The sequence below is a fragment of the Phoenix dactylifera genome, unplaced genomic scaffold (assembly GCF_009389715.1).
Source record: "Phoenix dactylifera cultivar Barhee BC4 unplaced genomic scaffold, palm_55x_up_171113_PBpolish2nd_filt_p 000285F, whole genome shotgun sequence".
NCBI classification, from domain to species: Eukaryota; Viridiplantae; Streptophyta; class Magnoliopsida; order Arecales; family Arecaceae; genus Phoenix; species Phoenix dactylifera.
Genome location: NW_024067769.1, coordinates 1 through 9,252, shown reverse-complemented (window position 1 = coordinate 9,252; position 9,252 = coordinate 1). Strand labels below are relative to the sequence as shown.

The 9,252-nt window shown below is 36.6% G+C and overlaps 1 long non-coding RNA gene across 1 annotated transcript; it reads right to left on the bottom strand.

Annotated features, from left to right (window-relative positions):
• Positions 1–4,212: 4,212 nt before the first annotated feature.
• On the bottom strand, positions 4,213–6,998 carry LOC103695940. Its single transcript, XR_005507841.1, has 2 exons — positions 6,022–6,998; positions 4,213–5,954 (listed from the first exon to the last, which is right to left on the bottom strand). It is a non-coding gene; the product is annotated as an uncharacterized LOC103695940 (long non-coding RNA).
• Positions 6,999–9,252: the final 2,254 nt, after the last annotated feature.

Here is a 9,252-nt window from a genome sequence, read left to right as displayed (position 1 = left end):
TTTTTTTTATTAAGAACATAATAGATACTTTATATAATGTTTTTAGTAAAGTAAATGTTAAATTAAATATAAGCTGTTTATGGCCAATTACGGCAATTATTTTATTTTTTTAGATATAAATTTTTGTTATAAAATATTTAAATATATATTTTTTTTCTACGAATCAAACTAGTTTTAAAAGTAAGTGGTGGAATCTTACAAATATAGCGAAACCTGGAATGCTTCGCCGCATTGAGTGCCATAACAGCCCAAATGATTTTGGCCTAGTATTTTCCCTGGTATGGATTATTTTCAGATATTTCATCTGCATTATGGCGTACAAAGGTCTACGTCTTGTCAATATGTCATGAAAACAATATATTTTTCAAGTTCATATCTAAATATAGTCAGGCATCGACCGAGCTGTCATCTGAATTTGCATGTAGAAGTCGGATCTCATTTGAGCGGTGCTATCTTTCTTTCTGTTTTTCATTTTGGTTGGGACGATACTATCATTCAAAGTAGCGTATATGAATTACTATGCTGCGTTGGTAGATACGCTCCAGTTAAGGATGTCAAAATATAATTCGACCCGCCAATCCGATCTGTATTCGTTCCGCCATAAACAGGTTTGAATTTGGCCTAAATAGGTTCGAGTCGTAAACAGATTGACCCGTTTAACCTGTTTATTAATTGGGTCGGATATGAGTTTTAGATGTCTGACCCGTTTAACCGTTTAACCCGTTTATAATTTGATGCCCATAATTTTTTTTTTTGCTTGTTGGCCTGCTGGGACTGGGAGTCTGACCCCTTTTTTTTTTTCTTCTTCCGTAAACAGACCACAGTAACACAGCTCTTGTCTTTTGTTTAACCCTTTTTCGTTTAACCCTTTTTTTTGTAAACAGACCACAGCTCCATCTCCATGGCGGAAGATCTCCACGACTCCACCCCCTCCGAGCCCCACCTCCGCTGCAAGTAGTGAAAGTTCTCCTCCTCCTTAGTCGGCGATCACCCTTGCCACCCTCTGCCATCCACGGACCCTTGAAAGCCCCCCTCCTCAGCCCCGACGACCCCCGCGATGCCCTCGGACGCCGCCGGCCTAAAATCGAGGGGTGGGAGGATGCCAAAGACGAAGGTACCGGGAGTTTGATGGCCTGGGGGGGGGGGGGGGGGTGATCCGAGAGCACGAGGGCAACGACAGGGGCTAGGGTTAGGGTTTCAGGTCCTTCCCTCTCTTCGTTCTCCTTCTTTGGCCCTCAAGACCCCGAGCCTACTCTAGCGGCTTACGGTTAGGGTTCCGGCGTTGACGGCAGCGACGATGAGAAGGTACGAGTTCTGCAGCTTCTCAAGGTTAGGGTCGGGCCCTCCGTCGGAGTCGTTGTCTTGGGTACCGCCGGAGTCGTTGTTGTCGAGCTCGAGGTACCGTTGCCGGGCAAAATTTTGAATGGGAGGAAGAGAGTAGTGCGACCCGCCAACGACCGACTCCTTGGAATCCTCGATCATCGGCAGAAGAGAGAGGAGTCGGTCGTTGGCGGGTCAGCGGAAGGAAGGGAAGGCGGAAGTGGGCTACGGTAGCGTGAAGAAACTAGGGCCGGCTGCCCTAATTTTTTTTTATTAAACGGGTTGGGTCGGGTTATCCGTTTAATAAACAGGTCAGGTTCAGGTTGTAATTTTCTGACCTATTTAATAAACAGGTCGGGTTCAGATTTACAATTTTCTGACCCAACCTACATCTAACCCAACCCGTTTATGTTTGATCTGACCCGATTGCCATTCCTAACTCTAGTATTATTGTGTTAATCTATGCAGACGAATTATCCCATTGCCAATCCTCCCGTGGCTTGTTAGAATATTGCCGAGCAAGTGGGACTTTTTGGTTGAAGAGTGAGATATTTTTTTTCCGTGGAAAAGACATGAAACAAAAGGAAGCATATTGTCCATATTCTTAGATACGGTTGCCGGCACGAGCATTTATGCCGAACAACCATGCTCGTTGAGCCCGTCTCAGTCTCAGATGATAGCCAATAGACACGAGACAAATCAACAACTGGTCGGGCTAGGTCACAGGCGACATGGATGGCTACCACTCATTGCTTCAAAATATTTGGGCCATGGTAAGTGAAGAAGTTGTCTTTCAGGCCAAGCATGTCTACATGAAGGCCCATGGAGCTATGGATTGGATGGTCTTGTATGTGGCCGACCACTCTAAAGGAGCTCTCTAGTTTGGTGAGAGGGAGTTGTCTAGAGCGCTCTAAGACTTATTATTTTTTGACTTTTTTGGTTGTATTCACATTAGAAATGTATGAGTCATTTGTTGTAGTAAAAAAAAGAGAAAAACTCAAAGCGTAAAATTACAGGAGATATAGCACGGAAGAAGAATAATTAGTTGGTCCCAAAAAGATTGCACGAATCTTGTTCGTGATAGTCTTAGCTGGGTAATTCAAAACTTGGAGTCATTTAACTAGAGGCATGTTATGACTTTGGCAGATACAGAGGAGTATTGTGAGAAAATGTCCGAACAAAATATTCTAGAAAGTAATAGAATATAATCAGAGGAAAGGATTGAAGAAATTTAGATAACGTTTAGGCATATATTCATCAAATTTTGTAAAATCTTGCAAAATGTTATTTGTGCCTAGTAAAATAGATCCACTGAGAAAACTAAAATCTGAAATTCTCGCAGAAAACTATAATCTTGCGAAATGTGTATTAAACGTGACTCTCCCTTTCAGATACATATATTTGTGTGATGATACTGTACAGTATGGCCTCCTCTGATGTTTTCTTGTTTCTAATAGTTTGGTGAAGTCATATTCAAAGCATCGTCTTTGCGGGGAGATGTAAACCATGTCCTGAATGGGCTCGCATGGAGGGCTTCTATTTTGTGGAGCGTTAAGGTACCTGATATGTCAAGACTATTCCCCTAATTTTTGATAGGAAAACGTAACAATGAATGTATCATGTTATGTTTTAGAGACATGAAAATCTTTTTTTTTTTCTAGACCAACAGGAGTTGAACTGGGATAGCTGTGAAAAAATTAAAGCTGATATTAGATATCAATACCTTCAGGAGGAAGCAGTAAAAGCGAGGGCCAGAGAAATTGCAAAGTGAAGGGCAGAGAGAGTGTCAAAGATTAGGGCAAAAAATGTTGCAAAATTTGTGCAACAACCCAGAACCTCATTCAAAAGGACTAGCCATAAAGTATTATTTAAGTTTCTTGATCCTATATAAGTACCCGAGACCTACCCAGCGAATAACCGATATAGGACTAAACACACGCCCGTATGGATCGTCACATACTTCCTTCGTTCGAGCCCTAACGTCATCATCAGGCTAAGAGTTCAAATCCATTCAAATCTAATCACAAGTATCATGATGGGCTTGTGGTCAGCCTCCATAAACCCATGTTGTAGTGTCCTCTAGTCCACATAAGCTATGGGTCGAGTCTGCTCTGATACAATTTGTCACAACCGAGACGTCACCTAAAAAGGCTTACTGAAAGATATTTTTTGGGTTTCTTAGTCTTGTATAAGCATTCAAGATCTTCTTGGCGAATAACCGATATGGAATTAAACGTACGCCTACATGGGTCTTCACAGTTTACTAAACAGAAAAAAGGTAGTCCAGAGAAGGCGAAAGCTAGAAAGGCTAGGGCATTGCCATTGAAAAAAGAAGAAAGCTTAGTCCAGGGGCTTAAAACTCAAGGCAAGGTTGACTAAGGTAATACCACAAATTCTCTCCATTGCTTTACACTTAAAACATCCTGTTTATAACTGTTGACCAGTACTTCAATTAGCAGCACCTGCCTCATTATGCATGTTGTTTATAATAATCGCACTGGATCCCTGTTTATTTATTGCGATTGACTCTGTCTGCATTTTGCTCATCTTCCCTAGATCCAACAGAATTTATAAAGATGATCCCGTAGATCTCTTATCATTAAGATATAGCATTGAAAACTAATACCATTATCTCATAAAAAAAAACTCATTAAAATATTGACATAGAAAATTAATGTATTTACTTTTACACTTCCCAAACGTATTATGAAATTCTCCTGTTTTAATTTTACTTGTTATCTGAATCCCTTGCAACGTCTCAGCCTGATATATTTATGTTTACCCTGTCTAATGTGCTGCTAATTTTTGACGTTAAATGAGTGTTTCCTTTAATGTTTTATGTTTATCATTGAAATTCCACCACCGTAAGAAGCAGCTGGAGAGATTTGTTGGTCTTCGAAGCAAGAAGACAGTTGAGCCTCAGCAACTCATTGAGAAATGGGATATAAAACATATCAAGATGAAAAGAATGCAAAGAAAAAATTCACTTGCAGATCAAATTGAGGCCTCGAAGAGCAGAAAAGTAGAGTCTACCACCAAAGCAGTTCCAGCCTCTGCATTGTTTGATTCTTCGGTTGAAGAGAAGGCAGGAGACTGAAAGTTCTATTGCATCTTTTCACCACAAGTAATACATTACCAGGAATCCATTATCATGTCTCTCTATACATGGTGCTTCTTGTAGCTCTCTATCCCACATAGCATGTTCCTCTGATAAATTCTACCAACCATGAACGTTATGTATTCCTGAACTGATCATCAATCGGAATGATCCAAATGAAGTTTCTTCTACTTGTCCATTTCTCAACAATTTTACGGTTCTTAAGTTGGTTCTGATTAACAATATCATCTAGTTCCTTACTTATTTCTTAAAGAAAAAAAAAGCCCATGAATTTTTGTTGCTTACGACCCACAAATTAGAAAAGTTCTTAAGGAAAAAAAAAAAGCATACTAGCTTTCAAAAATAAATTAAATTTTTTTTTATAATACATATTTTAACTACTTTGAAAATCTCAACAGACTCCATAATATGACCCACAAAAAAGGACAGGCCATGCTGATGTTAGACTCCATAATATAAAACCCAGGTTTAAAATGAACCATCAAATTCTTTTTTTCTTCTACCTTTCAAAAATAAATTATTTTTTTATCATACAGATTCTTACTATTTTGAAAAACTCAACAGATTTAAATTTATCTTTTTTATAAAATCAAATTTCAGTGATAATGAAAATGATCAATAGATCATAATCATTTATAATTTGCAGATTTTTAATGTATATGCCTTTATGTACATCCCAGGTGCTAGGCCCCGTTTGGGGAGCTTTTGGGCCCTCCAATAAAATATGAGTGTTAGGTAAAAATTTTGGTAAGCTGTTTTAGTTTTTCTAGAAAGCTAAAAATAGCCTTTTGGAAAAAGCTTTATTTTGAAGATTTCTGGCAAAACACTTTTAGGCTCGGTTGGAAAGCTTTTTTCTTTACCAAAATATCCATGATAAAATATAATAATTACACAAAATGTCTCTTTAATAATTATTTAACCAATTTTATCACCTAGCTAGAAAATTTGTTGTATTATGAAAATATAATGTATGCTAATAATTATATTATTTTATATTTTTATTATTGTATTATACTATAAATATAATTATATATCACATTATATCATAATACATTGATATGATGCAGGACAACCTACCAATGCAACCTACTATGATTTCAGAGATCAGCAAGCGTTCACAAGAGTAACTTAAAATTTAATGGTTGCTGATTTTTACTTCAGTTATTCGGAGTTAAGGTATGAGATTAATCAATTTAAGAGATTAGGTTACAAACGAGTATTATGGTTGTTCTGATCCAAAAGTAATCTGATCGTGGGATGTTGAGAAACTTTCCGTTGCTAGGGTGTGCTAATTTAATAACAAAGATTTTAAAAGGGTTGGTAGGATGGGTGGAAATGAATAAATCTAAGTTTTGAGATTTTAGCAGCAAAGTTTTCAACGGTATAAATTTCATGCAAGAGAACTTAGAACATAAATCAGTGAGCAAATTCAGAAGGAGGAACCTTGCCTGTAGGGAAGAAGAGATTCAGAACCCTTCGTTGGTGGATCCCCAAGCGATGACAAAGATGAAGGTTGCTGCACAGAAAAAAAAAAAGCAAGTTGATTTGCTGAATTTGGATCGTTGCGCGTTGGAGATGAATACCAGTGAGATGATGGATGGCTGGCTGATGACCCGCGGAGGAGGGGATGCTGCTGATGCGCGAGCTGATGTTAGATCTGAAGATGGAAGGCTCAGATCTAAAGGAAGAAAAGATCATGTGCGGGCGGATGAAGGAGGAATTCTTTGGAGACTAGGACTCCTAGTTTGAAGTGGATTGGGTTGGCATGATGCAGTGGCATGAGGAATTCCTTGCTGATCAAAGGGTCCTTCTTAGATGGTTCACAGGACGAAACCAGGGGGGAAGGCGTGTGGGAGAATGAAAGTCCTTGTTGGTCAAGGAAAACCTCTTTGGAGTTGGAGGCACTTGGAGGAAGATTCTATTCCTATTTGGATTAGGATTGCTTGTTGATGGGACGCCTTCGATGCAGAAAAATTTGATTCCTTGTTGGAGTAGGAAGACACCAAAATAGGAAAGAAGGTTAAGAGGCGTGGGAGAAGAGAAGAAAGAGGGGATCACCACACAGCGTGAAGAGATGGAGAAGGGAGAAGAAAAGCCACGCACGACATGGAGAAGGGAGAAGAGAAGAGAGGAGGTGGCAGCCAAAGAGAAAGGAGTTTTCATTCAATCATCAATTTCCTAATTCACGAGGGATTGGCCTTTATATAGGCTTTACATCAAGTCAAATAATTGACCAACAAAACAATAATTGAGCCCTAACACATTGGGCCATACATCAAATCAATTAACCCTACTAACATTAGACCATAAAACCAATTGATCACATCCAACATTGGACCTTTATAATTTAGGTCTTACATTGATCAATTGATTTAATCACTTGACTCAACAATCAAATCAACTCAAATAATAACAAAAGCACAACCAAATCAACTCAAACAAAAGCAACCAATAATGAAATAGAATAGAAATAACATAGGCTCAAATGGACCCAATCTAGGGCCCGACTCAAACTGATGGCTCAAGGTCATCTCCTAGCCACAATGATGTCGATTTTCGGTGCGAACGGCGGCAAGGGGCCTGATGGCTCTATTATCTGAAGGAATGGCTCTGATGTCCCCATCATCTTTATTATTGTATTATACTGTAAATATAATATAATATAATATAATATTATAATACATTGATATGTTATGTTAAATAATTTAATATTATATTAAATTATTATGCTATAGTAACAATATTATATTACTATATTATAATAATATTTTTGTTACATTACAGTAGTATTGTACTATATCATATATTTGTGTATTAATATATATAATATTTTATTATACTCTGTTGTATAATATTATGCAATGTCTTTTATAGTTATTTTGTCATACCAAAAGTACTTTCTCAGTTTATTTACCAAACATATGTTAAAGTGGCACATCACTTTAGAAATGTAATTACCAAATAGCAAACAGCTTCTTATAAAAGCTCTACTTCAAAAATATCTACTTTCAAAACTCTACTTCTAAAAACTCTACTGCCAATAGCTCCCCAAATGGGGCTTTAGTACTATAATAGTATGAGGCACATGCATGGACTAGCAAGAAACTTGAAGTCCAGAGTTCCTGCAAAATTTGTGGTGCTCAGGAATGAGAGAGGCTTTGCATGTTGTTTTTGTTAGAAAAATTAATTGGCGCACGACCCAAGACGCGTGTCTCCGGCACACGCCTGCACCAGCTCGCAGGCACCTGCTGGTGCCCGCTGGCACCCTCCGCGGACAGAATGTGTCCACGGAATGCACGGATGCCTCCTCGAAAGGCGTGGACGCGTCCGTGGATATGCCTCCTTGATGCCTTTTTGGGCCAATGAGACGTTGGCCCAAGAAGGCTATAAATACCCCCATTTTCCACCTTTCTTGACACGAAAAAAATTGTGGCAAAATTTTGGAAAAATTCTGAAAGAAAAAAATTGTTCTTCCTCCTCTTATCCATTTTCTGTTTTTGTTTTTTGCGCCTACCTTTAGTGAAGTTTTATTTTATTTTTTTTTATTTCGTTCTTTGCTGGATCTGCAAGTCCGATCGGATTCGTGTTAGTTTCTTCCGAGATACACCGAAGAAGAAGCTTACGATCATCATATCTCTAAGGAGGATTGCCAGAAGACCCATATGTGAGGACAAATACTTCCTTGGGACAGCGTCAACGCAGTTCGACCTGCCTTCTTTCAGGCTATCTTCTTTTATCTTATTTCAAATTTAATATTAGTAGATCTATAGTATTTACAATTTATGATTTAAATTTATTACATATTCCATAGAATAGATTTCTTTTGTGCTAAAATAGGTTTCTTTTGATTCTGAATAATATATATATATTATTCTTTTTAAGATCTTTCTATTAATTATTATTATAGTTTTATTTGCTTATTTAGGTGATTTATTGCTAACAATCTAAAGAAGTATTTATTTTTGTTAGTAATATACAATTCGTTAAATTGTTTATTACAATTTGTGACATATTAGATCTTAATTATAATAATTGTTTTGCTAGCACAAAATTAGTAATCAATTGTTCTAATAAGGTAATAAATTATTCTAATATATAATTCATTGAATTGACATATTAGATCTCAATTACAATAATTATTTTGGTAGCACAAAATTAGTAATCAATTATTCTAATAAGATAATAAATTATTCTAATATATAATTCATTAAATTGACATATTAGATCTCGATTACAATAATTATTTTGCTAGCACAAAATTAGTAATCAATTATTCTAATAAGATAATAAATTATTCTAATATATAATTTATTAAATTGACATATTAGATCTTAATTGCAATAATTATTTTGCTAGCACAAAATTAGTAATCAATTATTTTAATAAGGCAATCAATTATTCTAAAAAGGTAATAATTTGCTTAACCTCCAAGAGATTTATCATACATCCATTTGGACTCCTCAAGAAGTAATTTTCACATCCCATTCAAATGAATAATTCAAAAATTGTTTAATCCATAATAACTAATTTAAGTTTGCACTTAGACTTTTCTAAAAGCTAAATTTGTGTGATATCTAGTGTTTATATCTACTAAATAATAGTATCTAAGAAAAACTTGTCAAAAAGGCATACGTGCCTAAGAAAGGCTGATACTTAAGTGAGTTTAGTGCTCCACCACTGATCTGGCTATTATCTTTTGGATATATCAACTAGACATCCAAAGTTCAATATATATAATAGTGTAATCCTTTGACATAAATTTTTTTCTTCATTCATGTGGAGTGATTGATTAAAACCCCTATTTGATTTTGATG